Source organism: Piliocolobus tephrosceles, chromosome 4 (assembly GCF_002776525.5).
Source record: "Piliocolobus tephrosceles isolate RC106 chromosome 4, ASM277652v3, whole genome shotgun sequence".
Classification (NCBI taxonomy): Eukaryota; Metazoa; Chordata; class Mammalia; order Primates; family Cercopithecidae; genus Piliocolobus; species Piliocolobus tephrosceles.
In genome coordinates, this window is record NC_045437.1 from 18,868,944 (window position 1) to 18,892,246 (window position 23,303).

Sequence of the window (23,303 nt, forward strand, 5' to 3'; positions counted from 1 at the left end):
TACACATAGAATCAGATCCTTTATGCTACTTGTTTATCTTATTTAGATGTAATAATTTATAATAACAAACTTAACAATGAAAAGCATATTCAAAATAAGAAAATGTTCTACAAAAATCATACATATCTGTATTTTATATTTTGGTATGTCTCTCAAACAAATATCATACCCTATATACAGGTTTTAACAGATTGTTCTCCTAAGATCATATCAAGGATATGTATATAACTTTCAGAATGTTAATTTTAATCACTACATTATGTTCTTTTTTATATTTATCATAACTTGTTTAAATAATTTATCTTGACTCTATACATCTGTTTGCAAACATTTTCTCCTATTGTACATAATAACATGATAATCACAATTATAAGAGGTTTTGGCCCTTACTTGCTGATAATCACCTGCCTCAATGCGCATGCTCCCTGCCACTGCCTTACAGATATGGTTTGATTATTCACAGTCTCTCACCAAATGAGACCTGTGTCCAGGGTACTAGCTTTTTCTATCACTTGGGCTTATGCTAAAGATGTGAAATTTGGTGTAGAAGCCTGAGCCTTAATGCTTCAAGTTATATGACTTTAAGCCTATGCTGTAGCTGTTACAATGGAGCCAAAGAGAAGAATAGTGATTATTGAACAGAGTTGGGGAAGTCCTAAAATAACAAAATACGGAGTGATTGTTGCACACTCAATTAACTTAGAAGCTAAATATGAAAATATTGGAGCTAAACCTGTTCAAGATGTTTCCAATAACAGAAATGAAGAGGTTGGGGATTGCACCACCACTGCTACTGTACTGGCATGCCCTATTGTCAAGGAAAGAGAAAATTAGCAAAAGTGCTAATCCAGTGGAAATCAGGAGACATATTAAGTTAGCTATTGATTCTGTAGTTGCTGAACTTAAGAATCAGTCTAAACCAGTAGCAACTCCTGAAGAAACTGCTCAGGATGCTACGATTTCTGCAAACAGAGAGAAAGAAATTGGCAACATATTTCTTATGCAATGAATAAAGCTGGAAGAAAGGGTGTCATCACAGTAAATAATGGAAAAACATTGAATGATGAACTAGAAATTATGGCAGGCATGAAGTTTGATCAAGGCTATATTTCTCCATACTTTATTAATACATCAAAAGTGTATTATATTGTGAATAATAGTATGTGAATTTCAGTATGTGTATGTTCTATTGAGTGAAAAGGAAATTTCCAGTGTCCAGTCCATTATACCTGATCTTTAAATCGCCAGTGCTCACTATAAGCCCTTGGTTGTAACTGCTGAAAATATTGTTTTGAATAGTATAAAATTTGGTCTTTAGGCTGTAACAGCTAAAGCTCCAGGTTTTAGTGACAATTGAAGGAACAAGCTTAAAGATACGACTACTGCTATTGGTGGCAGTGTTTGAACAAGAAGGGTTGACCCTAAATCTTGAAGTTGTTCAGCCTCATGACTTAGAAGAAATTGGAGAGGTCATTGTGACAAAAGGTTATGGTACGCTCTTAAAAGGAAATGATGACAAGGCTCAAATTCAAAATTATATTCAAGATACTCCTCCAGTTAGATGTCACAACTAGTGAATACAAAAAGGAAAAACTGGGCCAGGTGCAGTAGCTCACACCTGCAATCCTAGCACTTTAGGAGGCCAAGGTGGGCGGATCAGGAGATCAGGAGATCGAGACCATCCTGGCCAACATGGCGAAACCCCGTCTCTACTAAAAATATAAAATTAGCTGGGTGTGGTGGTGTGTACCTGTACTCTCAGCTACTCAGGAGACTCAGGCAGGAGAATCGCTTGAACTAGGGAGTCAGAGGTTGCAGTGAGCCAAAATTGAGCCACTGTACTCCAGCCTGGTGGCAGAGTGAGGCTCCATCAAAAAACAAAACAAAACAAAACAAAAAAACAGAAAAAAAAAAAAAAGAAAAACTGAATGAAATTGATGAAATTGATACCTGGCAAAACAGTCAGATGAAGTAGCTGTGCTGAAGCTTGGTGGGATGAGTGATGTCAAAGTCAATGAAAAGAAGTTACAGATACCCTTAATGCTACAATAGCTGTTTTGAAGAAGGTATTGTTCTGGGAAGAGATTGTTGCATTGCTTTTGTGCATTCCAGCCTTGGTTTCATTAATAAAGATAAAAAGTTGGCATATATATTATTAACAGACCACTCAAAATTTCTGCAATGACTATGGCTAAGAATGCAGATGTTGAAGAATCTTTGAAAGTTGAGAAAATTATGCAATGATTCTCAGAGGTCGGTTATGACATTATGCTTTGAGATTTTGTGAATATGGTGGGAAAAGGAATCACTGGAGAACCACCTTAGTGGATGTTGCTGAAATGGCTTTGACTACAGCAGATGGTGTAGGGACAGAAACACCTAAAAAAGAGAAGGACCCTGATATGGGGGCAATGGGAGGAATGGGAGGTGGTATGTTCTAACTCCCAGAATAGCACTTCACCATTATGAACAAACTGTGACAGAAACCTCAAGGCAGTGTTTCTAACCAATAACTTCAGAGAAGTCAGTTAAAGAAAATGATAGGAGAAAAGGCTGGCTGATGTTTAAGAAATCACTGTAATCACCAGTGACCATTTTTGTTGACAGTCTATAATGGTCTATTGCTGTCATTGTCTGTAAGATAATTTATTTTGAATTTTTGAATAAAAATATATTTGTACATTCCCAATATTTGTGGCAAGAGCCATTTACCAATCTATTGCTTTCAACTTAAATAACTGAGGCATTTTTACTAGTATTCTGTGAAAGTCAGGATTTTAGTGCTTGCCATCATTAGATTGGAAGTTAAGAAGCAGCCTTTCTGCAGACAGTAAGAACAATGGTGTTTAAATTAGAGAAATATATGATTAGGTGACAACCTTTGTATAAAAAAATTTGTTTACAGTTTATAAAAATGAAGTTTTGCAGCCACCTTATATTAGATCCTTTAGATAATTTATTGAAAGCACAATGCCTGATAAAAGGTTTATAACAAATATTTCCAAATTACTCTTCAAAGAAGGGAACAGCAGACAAGAAAATCTTAGAAACAGTAGAGTTGGGATGCTGGGGTGAGGGGATCGCCTGAGGTCAGGAGTGAGACGAGCCTGGCCAACATGGTAAAACCCTGTCTCTACTATAAATACAAAAATTAACCAGACACAGTGGCACACACCTGTAACCCCAGCTACTTGGGAGGCTGAGGCAGGAGAATTGCTTGAACCTGGGAGGCAGAGGTTGCAGTGAGCTGAGATCGCACCACTGCAGTCCAGCCTAGGCAACAGAGTGAGACTCTGTCTCAAAAACAAAAAAGAAAGAAAAAGGAAAGAAAAGAAGAAGAAAAAAGAAACAGTAGAGTTGTTTTTCAAAAAGTTAATTTTAATAAAAGAAAAAAGTGAGACATATTTAGTTTTAGTATATTTTCTAAATACAAAATAGTCATTATTGATTAATTTATTTAGTTCTTTTTATTGGATGATATTTTGAGTTTCCCAGAAAATGAAATCTGAGGCAGGGACCTTCAGTGCTATTAGTGCACTAATCATAGAGAATGCAGGGAAGGGGTCAAAGCACTAAGGCCCAGTACTAAGTGATTAATTATTAAAGTCACAGGTATGTACCATATTAGCTATACATAGTACATCTCAGGCACACCATCATGGAGAAGAAAGAGAGTAGGATTTATCAGCTGACTTTTATCTTCTATTGGTAAAAGACATATGTATTAGACTGTTTTCATGCTGCTGATATGGGCATACCTGAGACTGGGAAGAAAAAGAAGTTTAATTGGACTTACAGTTCCACAGGGTTGGGGAGGCCTCAGATTCATGGCAGAAGGTAAAAGGCACTTCTTACATGGCGGTAGCAAGAGAAAATGCGTAAGACACAAAAGCAAAAACCCCTTATAAAACCATCAGATCTCATGAGACATATTTACTACCATGAGAACAGGATGGGGAAACCACCCCCATGATTCAAATTATCTCCCACCGGGTGTCTCCCACAACAAGTGGGAATTATGGGAGTAAAATTCAAGGTGAGATTTGAGTGGGGACACAGGCAAACCATATCATTCCACCTGTGGCCCCACCAAATCTCATGTCCTCACATTTCAAAACCAATCATGCCTTCCCAACTGTCCCCCAAAGTCTTAAATTATTTCAGCATTAACCCAAAAGTCCACAGTTCAAAGTCTCATCTGAGACAAGGCAAGTCTCTTCTGCCTATGAGCCTGTAAAATCAAAAGCAAGAGAGTTATTCCTAGATATAGTGGGGGTGCAGGTATTGGATAAATACAGCCATTCCAAATGGGAGAAATTCACCAAAACACAGGAGTTATGGGGCCCATAAAGGTCCAAAATCCAGTGGGGCAGTCAAATTTTACAACTACAAAATGATCTCCTTTGACTCCAGGTCTCACATCCAGGTCAAGTTAATGCAAGAGGTGGGTTCCATGTTCTTAGGCAGCTCTACCCTTGTGGCTTTGCAAGCTACAGCCTCCCTGCCGGATGCTTTCATGGGCTGGCATTGAGTGTCTGCGACTTTTCCAGGTACACAGCACAAGCTGTCAGTGGATCTACTGTTTTGAGGTCTAGAGGATGGTGGCCTTCTTCTCAGAGCTTCACTAAGCAGTCCCCCATTAGGGACTCTGTGTGGGGTCTTTGACCCCATATTTCTCTTCTGCACTGCCCTAGCAGAGGTTCTCCATGATTGTCCCCCACCCACCTGCAGCAAACTGCTTCCTGGCCCTCCAGGTGTTTCCATACATCTTCCCCTAGGCAGAGGTTCCCAAACCCCAGTTATTGACATCTGTGCTATCACAGGCTCAACGCCACTTGGAAGCAGCCAAGGCTTAGGGCTTGCAACCTATGAAGCCAGAGCTCAAGCTCTACATTGGCCCCTTTCAGCCACAGCTGGAGCAGCTGGGACACAGGGCACCAAGTTTCTTGGCTCCACACAGTACAGGGTCCCTGGGTCTGGCGCACAAAATAATTTTCTCCTAGGCCTCTGGGCTTGTGATGGGAGGGGCTGCCATGAAAACTTCTGACATGCCCTGGAGACATTTTCCCCTTTGTTTTGGGATTAACAATTAAGCTCCTCATTACTTATGCAAATTTCTGCAGCCAATTGAATTTCTCCTCAGAAAATGGATTTTTGTTTTTCTATCACATTGTCAAGCTGCAAATTTTCCAAACTTATAAGCTCTGCTTTCCTTGTAAAACTGAATGTTTTTAATAGCACCCAGTTCACCTCTTGAATGCTTTGATGCTTAGGAATTTCTTCTATCAGATATCCTAAATCATCTCTCTCAAGTTCAAAGTTCCACAAATCTCTAGGGCAGGGGCAAAATGCTTCCAGTCTCTTTGCTGAAACGTAACAAGAGTCACCTTTGCTCCAGTTTCCAAAAATTTCCACATCTCCATCAGAGACCATCTCAGCCTGGAGTTTATTGTCCATATCGCTATCAAGCTTTTGGTCAAAGCCATTCAGCAAGTTCCCAGGAAGTTCCAAACTTTCTCATATTTTTCTGTCTTCTTCTGAACCCTCCAAACTGTTCCAGCTTCTGTCTGTTACCCAGTTCCAAAGTCACTTCCAAATTTTTGGGCATATTTTCAGCAACATCCCACTCCCAGTACCACTTTACTCTATTAGTCCATTTTCTCACTGCTGTTAAAGACATATAGAGACTGGGAAGTAAAAGATATTTAATTGGATTTACAGTTCCACATGGCTGAAGAGGCCTCAGAATCATGGTGGACAATGAAAGGCACTTTTTACATGGCCGAATCAAATGAAAAAGAGGAAGATGCAAAAGTGGAAACCCTGATTAAACCATCAGATCTCGTGAAATTTTTTCACTACCACGAGAACAGTATGGGAGAACCACTCCCATGATTCAAATTATCCCCTACCGAGTCCTTTGCACAACACATGGGCATTATGGGAGTACAATTCAAGATGAGATTTTGGTGGGGACACAGCCAAACCATATCAGCATAACTGTTAATGCCCTTAATGCCCTTACCCTCCCAAGTATCATATGAGTAGGTATCTAGAGGTTCCCATAATGGCATCAGGAGTGAATTTCAGGAAATGAGGCAAAGAGATGTTGTACCAACATGAGGTCAGGCACAATCAGGTTGCATCTGTGTCCACAGAGAGGTGACCCCGCAAAAATATGTAAAAAATGCTATATTTAATGTGTCTGATTTGGTATACTGGCTGTGCCATCAGGACCATACCCATTTTCTCCAATATATTAGGCTCTCATGTTGCAATATAGGGATTACATATCTATCAGAATAAGAGGTCCTGACCTTTTTCTTTTTTTTAACAAAAGTGGAAGAAAAAGTTCAATAAAAAACATTTCCTTTTAAGTGGTAGCCATATGCAATAACTAAAAGCCTTCAGGCAAGTGACATTCCCCATTATTGCAACTGATCACAGATTGTAGTAATATCCATTATCTTTTTCCTCCTCTGCTACAATTTCTAGATTACCCTCTGTAATGGTTAATATTGAGTGTCAACTTGATTGGATTGAAGGATGCAAAGTATTGTTCCTGGGTGTGTCTGTGAGGGTGTTGCCAAAGGATAATAACAGTTGAGTCAGTTGACTGGGAAAGGCAGACCCATCCTCAATCTGGATGGGCACAATCTAATCAGCAGCAGCAAGGTCAGAATAAAGCAGGCAGAAGAATGTGGACAGACTAGACTGGCTTAGTTCTCCAGCTGACATCTTTCTCATGTGCTGGATGCTTCCTGCCCTCGAATGTCGGACTCCAAGTTTTTCAGCTTTTGGATGTTTGGACCTTTGACCACAGACCAAAGACTGAACTGTCTGCTTCCCTAGTTTTGATGCTTTGGAACTCCTGCTGGCTCCCTTGCTCCTCAGCTTGCTGATGTCCTACTGTGGGATTTCTCCTTGTGATCGTGTGAGTCAATATTCCTTAATAAACTCCTTTATATATACATCTTTCCTATTAGTTCTGTCCCTCTAGAAAACTCTAATACACCCTCAGACTTAGTGAGCAATTAGTTTGGTCTGAGCTGCTTCCTGTTATGGATATTAAGACCTTAATCCCACAAGAGACAAAATTCTTCGTTACCATGATCGTAAATGGGAATATTTTGAACCTTCCTCAAAATGTCCAAGGGACACATGGAATGTAAGCTTCTTTGGCTTGTCACCCATTCCAGGTTTGAGTCTCATATTTTTTTTTTCCAGAATACCTTGACTTTGATAAAGGAGATCTGTGAAGACTTCACAAGGTCTGCCACTTTTATATTTTGAACTTTGGCCTGATTTTCAGAACAAACTTTTCTGTGGTTACAGAAGATCATAATCTGCTTTAAAGTTACCTTAGAGACCTTATGTTCTCCTCAGTATGCATTTAGTTGAATGCTGCTGTTCTGAGCCTAACATTTTAATTTTTAAAAATATTCCAATCAGTGAAACAAAGTCAGCTTTTCATCTTTACTTATTTTTCCAATACAGGTCAAGTGCCTAGGAAATGAGCATCACAATGGCTTACTTTCCTATTTACACCATCCTCATTAAGCACAAGTTAAAATCACAGTAGCTGTATTACATTGAATGCTAGACTTTACCACCACACATGTACCTCCTTCACACATTAATTACTAAAATGTTTAGCTCAGCTTCTTAGTAATTCATGTGCTAACTCTGATCCTTAGGATCTACTTTCTAGGGCCATTTGTGGTTTCAACTCTCTTCACATAGGTTATCTACAAAGTAGAGTGTGAAGTAGAGGACTTACATGCTTTTCTTTTACTTACTAAGATGTATAAATCCAAGGAGGAGTAAGGGCGAATGATACAATGTTGAGCTGTTTAATATCTTGCTCTATCCCAAAGAACCTGAAGAAAATGCATTTTGGAACTCTCAACTGAAATAAATTCTAGGACAAGAAGCCTAGGGTACTGACATATAGCAAGGCATGTCAGGTGGTGAGTAGGTAAAGTAGACTGGAGCCCATGTAGACTGGCTTACTACAGCAACATTTGGATTATGAGAGGGAGGCGGGGAAAGGAGATCAGAAATGGTACAAAACAGGTGTCCCATAAAGTGGTTTTTAAGTTACAGAGTTCTACATTACAGAACCAAAAACTGAGTTGGATTAGATGATAATGAATATTACCAATATTTTATTAAAATAAATTTAAATCTCATCCTAAGGCATTCTCCATGTGGGATGGATGGAGTGAAACAGTTCTATAAATGCATTATTAAAAAACTTTCACAATACCTGTGAAGAAAGATGGCTACAGGGAAGATTTTATTAAAATGTATAGTTTCTATACACATTAGAATAAGTTGCACCAAAGAAAGCAGGCAAAATGAGAACAAAAGAAGGACATTATACATAAAAAACCTTGTACAATAGTAAAAAGTTTATAATAGTAGACTATATTATAAAATAGTGTTATGTTAAAAAATTCAATAATCCAGCCAGACTACTAATTTAAATTTTTCTTTTGTAAATGAATAACATTAAAAAAAAGAGTGAAACTCCTCCACATTTATAGTACTAAAAAGCAAAATTAGATATTACACATTGTGGGACTAATTGTGTTTAGATTTAATCAGTGTTAAATAATGAACATTAATAAGGAGATAAAATATCACTTTTTGAATTGTATTCTTATGGCCATGCTTTAACTCTATACTATCCCCCTACTTTGACTGTATGTTTGCCAAAATTATTAGATTCTTTGCATGACATTAATATTCTACTTCCAAAAATAAATACAATCGAAAAATTTAAGCAAATAGGTAAGTCAAAATAAAAATGTTTCTACAAATGTGCATGTACAGACAAGCATGGCAGAAAAGGAAGCTTAAAGAGGAGAAAATTCTCATCTCCGGGACCACCCTGGATGGTTCTGTGTAAACCACGCACAATTGACTAGGATTCATTTGTTCATGAAGTCAAATAATCTGTTTATCCTATTTTTGAAGCAACATATTATATGATTAAATGTTAATCATATAATTATGATTTATATGATACTGCTCTCTAAAATATTCTGTTACAGCATAATTTATATCTTATCATTAAAATTTCAAAAACCATTTGTTAGTCAGAAGACCTCTCCAGATCTCATTTCATACTTTATCACATGGCAATACTACATATGTCAAACAAAAGAGTTATATCTCTATCTCTATTACAATCCTAACCAAAACCTGACTCACACTTATTTATAGGAGAGTCGAGTGAGGACATTCTAAATCCTTCACTGTACTTTAAACACAAACATCACTGGGATTTGAAGATATAATTTGATGTAAGTTTTTACCAATTAAATGTAAATTCCTGTGGAGGGATCATAATATTATTTTTTCTCTTTTATTAATCATTAAAAATAAAGTTCCCTTACTATAAAATCTTTCTAAATAAAGGTTTTCACCATCCTTTGCCACAATACAGTCAAGTGATTTCAGCTAATAACTCACATATATCTCATCTAGAATGTTGGATGTAAATTATCACCATTAATGATGTAAGTGACATATTAACACAAAGAACACAAACGAATTAAAATTAGAAGACACATTTCATAGAGACAAAGCATTATTGAGGCTGTTAGCTAAGTCCCATGGGAGACAGTGAAGGAAGAAGGCACATTTCATAGAAACATGTTTGAGGCTCTTAGCTAAGTCCCAGGGGAGAGAGTGAAGGAAGGAAAAAAATGCAGAAAAACAGTTAAGTGAGAAGAAAAAGTAGTTATAACAGAGGCAAGGGAAAAGAACAACCAAAGCAGGTAGGACAGTAGCATCTGGATTCTCTCCCCTGAGTATCTTAACCACGTATTAAAATATAAATGTTTGAGCTAATGGTAACAATTATTATTTGACTCCAATCATTTCAGGCTCTGTTTCTCGCCTCTTTCCCTCAAAGTATTAACTCTGTTAGTTTGTCTCAACTTCCACTATTATACACTCACTCATTTATACATTTAAAGCCTCTGGACTATTTTTCTTCCGTTTAAGTTTCTCTCTCAATATAGGCATAGAAAGAGTTCACCTTTGTGCCTAATTTGGAACAGTTTCATACGTGGCTTCTCTTCTAGGTCCCTGAATGTGGGGGTCTTAAAAACTTGTTTATATTAGTGAGGTTAGCATGAGTGGCTTCCTGGACAATCCTCACCTCCCTGTCACTCCATTGTTTGAATGATCCTGCCCACAGTCCAGACGTGTTGCGAGAAAGATCGACATCCATCAGGGATTGTTGTCCACCCCGATGCTGTGCGTTTTGAGAAGAAAAGATTCCGTTCTCCCACTCTGATCCAGATCTAAATAGATAATAGGTAGAAGCTTTAAGGCTTAGGGCGCCTGAAAATCGGACACAGACTTTTTACGTGGCAAGGACTGAAACTCATGGGAAAAGACGGTAGCTGTGAAAAAGAGAAGACAAAATACATCAATGAAAATGTCTGGAATTCCCATGATGCTGCGCACTGTAAGACACCAATCTTGTGAGTATTACGGAAAGGCCCCCTCGTCACAGGCATCAGTATTGTTTGGATGGGTGTACGCAGAAGGGTCTGAGTCAGGTGTTATGCACAGATGGCTGTAGGAAGTAAGCGTGTGAATGGTGGAGGCAGGGGAAAGGGTTTCAGAATGCTACAAGTAGAGGGAGGCTCATAGAAACAAATCTCATGTTCTTCTGATAGGGACATGAAAGCTTCCTGTTGTTAACTGTAATGGGATTCCATGGCAATCATATGCTATTGCTGCCCAGAATATCTTGAATTAAAAATGTTACTTAGGCTTTAATTTATATCCCATATATTATCATAGCATTATAATTTATATCAGATATTTGAAATTGGATGCCTGGGTTAAATTTAACCTTACTGGCTATTGAGTAATTAAATTGATGAGGATTTTTTTAAAATCACCAGGAAGATTTTATAAGTTGATTGTTGTTATTGTTATAATATTTTTAAACTACTCCCATTAACACATATTTTAGCCAATATAGTGAAATCTCAAAACAACAGACCTAAATATATCTAGTGTTCATTAAAAGTCTCAAACGTGTGGAAAACATTGTTTCAAGGAAAAAGTTATTAGTAGAATAGCACTCTTTTCCTTTTCAGAACTTACCAAATGGTATTACTCAATTTTTATTAATTGAAATAGTTATCTGTATCTTAATTTTAAGTAATGTTGTATCCTTTAATGCCTAAAGCCTATGGATTGAAGAGCATACATTTCTACAAACTCCCTGAGATACAATTTGATTCAAATTCTGTGCATCAATTTTTGTCATAATAATGATGCCTGAACCTATCCAACTGATTAACAGCATAGAGGATGAGTGTGATGATACTGGCACCTTGACTGGATTGTTTACCGGAAGGATATACAACACTGAATGAAGGGCAGAATTTCTCCAACAAATAGAGTGATATTCGACATGTAAGAATGTGCCTGGGGAAAAGAGTTAGGCAATCAAGAATGGTGGTGGTGCTCAGTCAAGTGCTCTCACCTCTAGTCTCCAAGCCAATAACCTACATACCAAGAATTCACCAAGAATGTAGCTTGTCCCTACCACCATTAAGGAATGAAATAGTAGAGAAACATAAAGAGTAAAAGATACATTACACATTCAAAGTAGAAACATTTCACAGAGACAAAGCCCCACTGCTTCCGATAAGCACAATAAAGTCCTATTCATGTGAGGACTCTTCTCTTAAATAATGGGGGAGAACTCAGAAAGAAGGTAGACATAGAGCAGGTAGAAACAGTGGAAAAGGGCATGATCCCCAGCACAGCTCAAATAGAACTAATTGTTCCAAAGAAGCTAAGATTAAGCACTCTATGATCATATGAATATAAATGAGTACATAGGTACATATTTTATGGTAGAATAACAGTTCAACTCTAACTGTAGAAAGAATAATTTCAGTGGGACAATAAAAGAGTTCCATTTCCCGAGCTATTTAAAGTAGCATCTGAGTCATCAGGCAGCAAGGCGCTTTGTATTTCCTAAAGGACAGAGCATGTACTTGATAAAGGATCGTTGATTCATGGAGCAGTTAGCAAAGTTAATCTTCTGACTTCAGAAAGAGAGAGACCACAGATTGTCTATCAAATAGAGTAAATAGATGGGGCCACCCACTCAGTAATTCATTTGCCCCAGTTAATTCAATGACTTTTTTTGTTCTCTCTGATAGATAGATGAAAACATATAGTCAAGGCCAAAATATTTTTTTTTTCCATATCAAAAGCATACTGCACATAAAAGTGGATAATGCACATTAAATGACATATTTCTGTGGCTTTTAGTTTCAAGACTACTTTCTTGTGCTCTATTTGACCTCACATCTCCTAGTCACAGCATTGCTATGACTAGCAAATGGCCCTTTTTTATTGCTATAATCATTGAGGCTATACCATATGCTTTCTAATGGATGAACATGAAAATAGTAAAACTAATTATTTAAATTAGTTTCAGGGATACTGTTCATGGCATAGAATAGACTTCATGAATCTTTTGCAGCTATTTCAACTCACAATGTGCCAGCTTCTGTAGATTTAACTCTCAACCTATCCTATATTTTCTTGACCTTGACCACTTATTAACATTTTATGATTCTAGAACAGTACTTACTCCATAATGACCATACTCTTTTATGATCTATTATAATAATAGATTACACAATTATTTTATAGGATAATATATTAAAATCCTCTGAATTTTTAAAAAGCCTTTGAGCAAAATGTGAACAGGTCTAACAAGGTAAAAGAAATGACCTAGTTCTGTCTGCTTAAACTGCGGTTTGTCTCCTCAGAAAGGGTACCTGGCTCAGCAAAATACATCAGCGATATGAAAAGACTCTCCTCCTCAGCCCACAAGTGGCTAAGCTCTATCGACAGGGTGATAACAGGGATCTATGTCTCTGTTTATAGGAAGAAACTGTTCTAGGAAAGGGGTCCCTATGCAGACCCCAAGAGACAGCTCTTGAATCTTGCGCAAGAAAGATTTCCAGGCAATTCCATAAAGTGAAAGCAAGTTTATTAAGAAAGTAAAGAAATAAATGAGTGGCCACTCCATAGGCAGAGCAGTACAGAAGGTTGCTGGTTGCCCATTTTTATGGTTATTTCTTGATTACATGCTAAACAAGGTATAGATTATTCATGAGTTTTCTGGCAAAAGGGGTAGTAATTCCAGAAACTGAGGGTTCCTCCACTTTTTAGACTTCATAGGGTAACTTCCTGGCGTTGACATGGTATCTGTAAACTGTCAGGGCTCTGGTGGGAGTATCTTTTAGCATGCGAATGCCTTGTAACTAGCATATAATGCGCAGTGAGGATGACTAGAGGTCACTCTTGCCATCTTGGGTTTCGTACATTTGGGCGAACTTCTTTACTGCAACCTGTTTTATCAGCAAGCCCTTTATGACCTGTGTCTTGTGCCAACCTCCTATCTCATCCTGTGAGTCAGAATGCCTAACTCGCTGGGGATGCAGCCCAGCAGGTCTCAGTTTTATGTGATCCAGCCCCTACTCAAGATGGAGTCTCTCTGGTTCAAATGCCTCTGACAAAACCATCCCCTCTTATTTCTAGCCTAATAATTCAGATGTTAACGTTACATAAACATTAAATTTTCTTTTGTTTCCAATGTAAAATTCTTTTGATACTTCATGATATTTAGTCAATTTATATTCCACCACTAATACTGATTTTTAGCAATTCCTATGAAATGAACATACATCTTAGAAGCAAGATATGATTCTTTTTTTTTTTTTTCTGCTTTCATGGCTTGGTTTTCAGTGAGTAAAATGAAGTAGATCCGAGAGTGTCTCTGGATAAAATGGAGCAATAAAGCTGTTAATCATGTTTGTGGCAAACAGACATGCAAAACCTCTAAAATGATTGGAAGTCTTACATCTGAATGAGCATAAAGATGAAGTAGATAGAGGTGCATAAAATATTCCAGGGGCTTTTTACTATTATCTTCATTAGAGTTCCAGGTTAATGCATGCTTTATTGCCCAGAAATTCATTTCATTTGCATTTTAACTGGGTTTTTTAGTCAAGTTAATCCTTTTTCTTCCCTTGCTAAGAAACTATTTCGCTACTACAGCAAAATGCTGAAAGGAGAGACAGAAACTGAAAGTCTACTTATACTAAAATGTAAATTTGTCATAGTTTACTAAAGAGAAGAGATCACTATACCAAGTTCACTAGATCATATTATTTTTGACACCAAAAATTGTCTTGTGTATTAAAGAGTAAGCTCTATTAGATGACCAGGAATTTGATTCATTTGTGCTAAAGATTTAATATCAAGAAAGATTCACTAAAAATCAACATCTCATTTTTACAAGAGTGAAAGTGATAAAGCAACCACATATTTAGAACTATCCAATTAATTTTCACAACAAACTCTAACATCTAATACCATGCATCATTTAAACACTGTCAATAAAAGAGCAATTTAAGTTGTATTTTGAAAATGCATTCGGTTCAGTAGTATATTGGCCTAATAAAAAGACAAAATATTTTTTAATTGAAAAAAGTAGGTTCATGGCCTAAATCTTAATAATTTTAAGTTCACGTGGAAATAAAATAGTTTTGTTTATGAGATAGCTTGTTAAAAAATAAACTGCTGATAGCTCCTTATTAAAGTGGCCCCTTCAAGTAAACAGACATCTTAGAAAATCCCAAAGAAAAAAATGAGAATAAAAACAGGCCGATAACATGGGGACAATAGACAATAGGAAGCTTTCTTTGTTATTTATTTTGAAATACTTAAAATATATATTTGTAAGATAAAAGATAATATTTAAGCATACTCATACTGTGTTTATTAAGATCTCTAAACTTTCTTTTAATATTATTTTAAAATCTGTGCTATTTCTTAAGTAGACATAAAAAAATTGTTTCTCCCTCACTAAAACTTGAGAGATAAGCTCTTCTTACCTCAAACCATCATTTCAAGTTTAGGATGGCTTTCTGTGATGTTTGTGGACAGCAGATGGTCTGCTGGAAGTGTGTTGTTTTTAATAACTATCTTCTTTTAAAAGGCATGTGAGCTGTCAATTATTTCAGCTGTTTACCAATAAAAGTATTGCAGGTGTGGTGTCTCACTCCTGTAATCCCGACACTTTGGGAGGCCTAGCCGGGTGGATCGCTTGAGGCCAGGAGTTCAAGACCAGCCTGGCCAACATGGTAAAACCCCATCTATACCTAAAAATACAAAAATAGATGAGGCATACTGTCATATGCCTGTAGTCCCAGCTACTCAGGAGTCTGAGGCAGGAGGATCACTTGAACCCAGGAAGTGGAGGTTGCAGTGAGCTGAGATTGTGCCACTACACTCCGGCCTGGGTGATGGAGTGAGACTCTATCTCAAAAAGAAAAAATAAAAATAATAATAATAAAAGTACATTGTTTAAAACCTATAGTTTCCCTAAGGAAACTGAGGAAAAAATGATTTGAAGTGATTAATAGAAGCTAAGCAGAAAGCTGTTTTCACCTTTCTTCACTCCTGATGATTAATGCTAGATATAAAGTCCAGGATTTTAAATGGAAACAGAACAATCCACTGAGACTTTGATGATCTTTATGACACAATTGACTTCCAATACATTCCTGGTCATAGATTAAACAGAGTTCTTATTCTCAAGTCTAACTCTGTTTCTACTGAAGTTGATGGAAACATCTATTTACTTGAATCAAAGTATCTCCAACTTAATTTACAAAAAGTGATGTTCCATAAGTTAGTCATGGAATTTATAAAGACATTCATCTCCTTGTACTTTATCAAGCTAATTATTACAACATTTTGAGTGAAAAAAAAACAAAACAAAATAAAATTCTGATAAAAATAGAAGTATATTATTATTACTTTAAGTTGATTGCATTTTAAAGTGTTTTTATCTGTGTATTTACCAGATTAACACTTTACATGAATTTTTTTCTTTTTTTCTTTCTTTTTTTTTTTTTTTGACAGGCTCTTACTGTGTTGCCCAGGCCGGAGTGCTGTGACATGATCTCGGCTCACTGCAGTCTCAACCAACCGGGCTCAGGTGATTCTCCCACCTCAGCCTACCAGCTAGCTGGGACTACAGACATGCACAAAAACCACCTGATTATCTCCATAGAGGCAGAAAAGCCCTCCAAAAAAATTCAACATCCCTTCATGTTAAAAATTCTCAAAAATTAAGTATTGATGGAACTCATCTCAAATAGTAAGAGCTATTTATGACAAACACACAGCCAATATCATATTGAATGGGCAAAAGCTGGAAGCATTCCCTTTGAAAACTGGTACAAGACAAACACGCCCTCTCTCACCACTCCTATTCAACATAGTATTGGAAGTTCTGGCCAGGGCAATCAGGCAAGAGAAAGAAATAAGAGGTATTAAAATAGGAAGAGAGAAAGTCAAGTTGTCTCTGTTTGCAGATGACATAATTTTATATTTGGAAAACCACATCATCTCAGCCCAAAAACTTCTCGAACTGATAAGCAACTTCAGCAAAGTCTCGGGATACAAAATCAATGTGCAAAACTCACGAGCATTCTTTATACCAACAATAGGCAAGCAGAGAGCCAAATCATGAATGAACTCCCATTCATAATCACTACAAGATAATAAAATACCTAGGAATACAGCTAACAAGGGATGTGAAGGGCCTCTTCAAGGAGAATTACAAACCACTTATCAAGGAAATCAGAGAGGATACAAACAAATGGAAAAAAGCAATCCATCCTCATGGATAGGAAGAATCAATATGATGAAAATGGCCATACTGCCCAAAGTCATTTAAAGATTCAGTGCTATTCCCATCAAACTATCATTGACATTCTTCACAGAATTAGAACAAACTATTTTAAATTTCATATGGAATCAAAGAAGATCCCATATAGCCAAGACAATCCTAAGCAAAAAGAGCAAGCTGGAGGCATCACACTATGCAAATTCAAACTGTACTACAAAGCTACAGTAACCAAAACAGCATAGTACTGGTACTAAAACAGGCATATAGACCAATGAAGCAGAACAGAGACCTCAGAAATAACACCACACATCTACAACCATTGGATGTTCAACAAACCTGACAAAAACAAGCAATGGGGTAAGGATCTTCTCTATTCATTAAATGGTTCTGGGAAAACTGAATAGACATATGCAGAAAACTGAAACTGGACCCCTTACTTACACCTTATACAAAAATTAACTCAAGATGGATTAAAGACTTAAATGTAAGTCCCAAAACCATAAAAACCCTAGAAGAAAACCTAGGCAATACCATTCAGGATATAGGCATGGGCAAAGACTTCATGACAAATGCCAAAAACAATTACAACCAAAGCCAAAATTGATAAATGGGATCTAATTAAACTAAAGTGTTTCTGCACAGCAAAAGAAACTATCATCAGAGTGAACAGGCAGCCTATGAAATGGAAGAACATTTTTGCAATCTACCCTTCTGACAATCTACCCTTCTTGACCCTAATATCCAGAATTTACAAGGAACTTAAACATATTTACAAGAAAAAACAAACGACCCCATCAAAAAGTCGGCAAAGGATATGAACAAATACTTCTAAAAAGAAGACATTTACATGCCCAACAAACATACGAAAAAAGCTCAACATTACTGATCATCAGAGAAACGCAAATCAAAACCACAGTGAGATACCATATCATGCCAGTCAGAATGACGATTATCAAAAAGCTAGGAAATAATAGATGCTGATGAGGCTGTGGAGAAATAGGAATGCTTTTACACTGTTGGTGGGAATGTAAATTAGTTCAACCACTGTAGAAGACGGTATGGCAAATTCCTCGAAAATCTAGAACCAGAAATACCATTTGACCCAACAATCCCATTACTGGTTATACACGCAAAGGAATATAAATTGTTCTACTACAAATACACGTGCATAGGTATGTTTACTGAAGCACTATTTACAATAGCAAAGACAAGGAATCAACCCAATGCTCATCAATGGTAGACTGGATAAAAAAAAAAAAAAAAAAATGTGGTACATTTAAATCGTGGAATACTATGCAGCCATAAAAAGGAATGAGGTCATGTGCTTTGCAGGGACATAGATGAAGCTGGAAGTCATCATCCTCAGCAAATTAACAGAGGAACAGAAAACCAAACACTGCGTGTTCTCAGTCATAAGTAGGAGTTGGACAATAAGAACACATGGACACATAGAGGGGAACAACACACACCAGGGCTTGTTGGGGGGTAGGAGGTGAGGGGAGAGAAGGTAGAGGATGGGTCAATAGGTGCAGTAAACCACCAGGGCACACGTATGCCTATGTAACAAACCTGCACATTCTGCACATGTATCCCGTTTTTTGCTTTTTTTCCCAAAGAAATAAAGAAGAAAAAGAAAAGGCAAAATGTAATTCAAATGAAGTTTTAAAAAACATTACCACAAAAATGAATCATTATTACAATATCAGAAGGAACAATTAAATAATCTTCTAAAATTAAAGCATCAATATCAGTTTCTCAAGGAGAAGGCCTTAAAACCAAATTTGAAATCAATAGAAATATTTCCAAGTCTTTTGGAAAAGGGTGAGCCTAGTAAGAATCCAGTGAAAGTTCAACGTTAAGGTGAGTTTGTCTTTATAACTGAGAAAAATAACCCATGAATTGCAAAAAGGGGCAAATTATTCTATATCTTACTTCTGGATTAAAAAAAGTAGAACAAATATCTGGTATGTCAGAGATGCTGCCCACACATTTTAAAACCTGTAATTTTTTAAAAATCTAAATTTCTTTTATATTTTTTTCTCTTTTTATACTAACATTTTCCTAACAAAACATTTGATATAACAATTTATCAGGCTAGGCAGTGTGGCTCACTGCTGTAATCTTAGCAATTTGGGAGGCTGAAGCGGGTGGATCACTTGAAGTCAGGAGTTCGAGACCAGCCTGGTCAACATGGTGATACCCTATCTCTACTAAAGGTACAAAAATAAGCTGGGAGTGTTGGCATGTACCTGTAGTCTCAGCTACTCAGGGGGCTGAGGCAGGAGAATCGCTGGAAGCTGGTAGGTGGAGGGTGTATTGCGCCGAGATTGCACCACTGCACTCCAGCCTGGGTGACAGAGTGAGACTGTGTTTCAAAATAAGTAAATAAATAAATAAATAAATTATCTTTGTGATTTAGGAGCATTTTAATATTAACTTTATAGCCAAATATACACAAAATGGAAGAAATTAAAATGACTGACTGAATTTTCTCTGGGGAAAAAAAAAAATCTCTTCAATAAAAATATAAATAAATCTTCCAACAAAATCAAGAAAAATAAAGTTTACATGGGTGGAGGAAGATGGCTGAATGGAGGGGCCTGACATTCCTACCCCCATATAAAGGATCAAAACAACAATTAAACCAACACATTTGAATTGGAGTGTTTGTGAGAGAGTGATGGAGTACAGTGTCGGAATGATAAAATGCATAGAGGAAGGAGAACTTTAGGGAGGGTCTGAAGAATAAAAGGAAACAGCCTGCCTCTTCTTCCCAGCCAGATTCAACTCAGGGAAAGAAGGTACTTTCCCCAGGAGAGGAAAGGTAGGCAGGAGGCTCCCAGTGGCCCCGTCAACATTGCAAACACCTACAGTCTTTGCTAATGGAGAGTCCTGTAGTCCCCACAGGAACTGAGCTTAGTTTTGGGAGCTGCCTTGTACCCACACCACTGCACTGCACCAGACAAGAAGCCCTGCTCTGCTCCTCACTCCATGACCCAAGCTGAATCTGTATGGTGTCATCTTGACAACTGGAATCACAGCTAAAGTTCATCCTGCTTCAGGAGCCAGTAGCCACTACATCTTTCCATTCCTGAGTCCATGCTACCATGATGCCACATTCATACATCATAGTGCACTCACTGAGCTGCCACAGCTTCCTATACCTAGAGAACAAGCTGTCTAGGAGGTGCTATGCCTTCCATATCCTATAAACTGCAGACCCTAGCCTCTTGGATCTTAGGTCCAGCAACCTGATGCTGGAGTCCACGTGGACCCTGCCCCCAATAACAAGCAGTCCTGCCCAGAGAAGTTGTATCCAAAATGGGTGCATGCTCACCAGCCAGATATATCGCCCCTAAACCATTACACTTATTTGATCATTACACAATGTATACACATATGGGAATACAACAATGCACTTTATACGTATATACAATTGTTTCAAATAAATTTTACAAAGGACAAATATGTGCTTTGGATTATTTAAATAAATTTAACATTTATATTATTGTCATGAAAAAAAGAGAGAAATAAAAACTAACATTTAGAACAAAGATTATTTTTTCCCATAAGAAATCTCATGGAATCTAAATAGTACCTCAAATTCTTGATATGAGATACTATAAAGGTATTCAATATGAGAATAGAAGTTTCTTCTTATATGTTCCTTAATGGGATAAAACATATCAATTATCTTTCTATTTTATGTTCAGAGAGAGTGAGGGACCAGTGATGCTGGTCAGGAAATCTGAAACATGACTAGCAATTTTGCATGGGTATCCTTATTGGCAATATCCTTATTGTCAATAAGACCCATCACAAAGGGCATTCTTTATAAAGGGCAATGTTTATGATGGAACATCCAGAACAAATGATAGTGATGACACAATTCACAGTTAATGCCTAAAACTGAGAATTTGCAAGGCTGCTGACTGTTAGCAGCTTTTACAACGCTTTTGTGATGGGGGTGGTGTAAGAATACTATACTGCAGAGTGAAAGGACAGTTGCTTCACACAAGTTCTAAATCTAGTTTGTCACGGCCTCCTTATTATATGCCTAATTCTGCTCCATTCCTATAGAACACATGGTGGGAAATACAGTATAGAAATATGGGTTCTGAAGAAAATAAACATAAGATGCTTTGACATCTAGATAGTATATAATGCAATCATATATGATTGTATGATTTTTTAATGTAAATAAGATAATCTTTAAACTTAGTGTCTAAGAATTCAATGCATATGTAAAATCACCTAAATTCCAATCATTGAGTAGTACAGTCCCTGGCAGGATTGATTCAACAATTTACTATCATATGAAATAAAATGCAAAATCATGACAGCAAAAAAGAAACCCAATAGTTTAAACAGAATCATTTTCTTATTGCCAATAAGACCTCATTTAGAAAATTATCTCAGTTTCCCATCTATTAGTGTAGCATATACTTCTAGTACTCAATTTCCTGTGCACCTGGGAAGACCACATTTCTCAGCCCTTTTGGACTCTTGGAGTTAGTGGAACATATGTCCAGTATTCACCATTGGCTGATAAGCAGAAGTGATTTGTGCTATTTGTAGCACAAGGTATTTAATAGAAAAGTGTGAATTATCAATGCTGTCTATTCCTCATTAGTGGTGTCCAAGAATACATATTTGAGATGGAGGAAGAACAAGGTAGAAGCAGCTGAACCATGGAGGCATACATGGAAGGCACCTACCTAGAATGTTGCCAAACTCAGAAGTACCTCTTTGCTGAATTGAGACACTGATATATCTTTTTGCAATATAACCTAGTCTACTTTGGTTAATCAAATGGATCCATTCCAAAAGATTTATTACAGTCTCACAATTTGTCTTGCACACTCTTGGGCCTCCATTGTGTTGAGATTTAATATACTGCAACAAGCATTAATTCTGTTACTAAAATGATATTGTGCAAAGCATAACCATCACAAAGGGCATTCTTTAAAGGACAATGTTTATGATGGAACATCCAGAACAAATGACAGTGATGACACAAGGTTGTTTTCAGGTCTGTTGCCATCCCAGTACTTACTCAGCTATAATGTCTTCCAAAACCTTGAAGAGCATATCCTTCTCCATTCTTGTATCTATTACAATGGTTTCTGATCATTAATCATGAAAAACATCTATGATTGCAGCAGACTAATATGATGATTTTAGTGATCCGAAGTATAAAAATGCCATGGAATGTTCAATACATAAACTGTCTGAAGGATCTGTCTGTTAGAGCTTTTGAATCCATCAGTCTCTTCTCTGTGTTATTTGCTCAGCTCTTGAAATACCGTCAGCCATTACTTGTAGCACATCTGCCTTCATAGTCAGGAGCACTTCCATTCCTCACCCTCATTTTTCAGTCTGTAAGGCACAGGGACCCTGATTTTTAGCCATTAGTATAAAAGCACACAAATCCGACTTGACAGTAACAAGTATGCCTCCAGTGAGGCTATTTTGTCTCTGAAAAATCAATAAGTTTGATATATAATTTAACAGACTAAATTGTGGAAATATTTGGTGGTGAGAGCTTTTTCAAATTTCCTGTGTAATATATGCAGAGATTGTGCACAAGCAGAGCTGTCATTGAAGAAATGTGCCTCTTTTACAGGAAAATTAAGTAAAAGTTGGACTGAAACATTATTGCTGTTTTGATTTTTTGAAAAATGAATGCTCCTTTAAAAAAAGGACTCAAGAGAAAGAAAAAGAGAGTTTTAGAAAAAAAAAAGTCATCTTCATTTGTCCTCAGCTATGGGAAAATAAAACCAACAGATAATCAGATGAGCCCTGTAACCAGATTTGGGGCCACCTGATGAGCCCTTAACCAGAGTTTTCAAGATAAAACATGAGGCTTATCTCAACTAGTTAATTGTTCCTTGCCCATTTGGCATGGAAACAATCCTTGCTTTCAAAACAGAAATGTCCATCCTTAGAACAAAAAGCACATTTTTGGCCGGGCACGGTGGCTCACGCCTGTAACCCAAGCACTTTGGGAGGCTGAGGTGGGCGGATCACGAGGTCAGGAGATTGAGACCATCCTGGCTAACATGGTGAAACCCCGTCTCTACTAAAAATACAAAAAATTAGCCGGGCGTGGTGGCAGTGCCTGTAGTCCCAACTACTCGGGAGGCTGAGGCAGGAGAATGGCATGAACCCGGGAGGCGGAGTTTGCAGTGAGCCGAGATCGCGCCACTGCACTCCTGTCTGGGCGATGGAGTGAGACTCCGTCTCTAAATAAATAAATAAATAAAGCATTTTTTTAAGGAAGGAGAATAAAGAAATGTTGTAACTCTGTGACATTGCTGTAAACTTAGCAGCCAGCACTGCTCCATGAAGATGGGAAGGAAGTCAAAGAAATGCAAATATGGGCTACTAGCATGAACCTATTTGTAGGCAAGTTCTTATCTTGTGACTCAATTGATGATATGAGACAATCAATCATCGCTGGGCAAAGCAAACATGGTGTTCTAAATAGGGTACTGTTGCAATTATTCATGTGTTCGGATGTGGTTCTTCTGTTTAA

General features: G+C 37.3%; 1 pseudogene; it reads left to right on the forward strand.

Moving 5' to 3' along the window:
• Window positions 1–444: 444 nt before the first annotated feature.
• Window positions 445–2,441, forward strand: LOC111546710 (annotated as a pseudogene).
• Window positions 2,442–23,303: the final 20,862 nt, after the last annotated feature.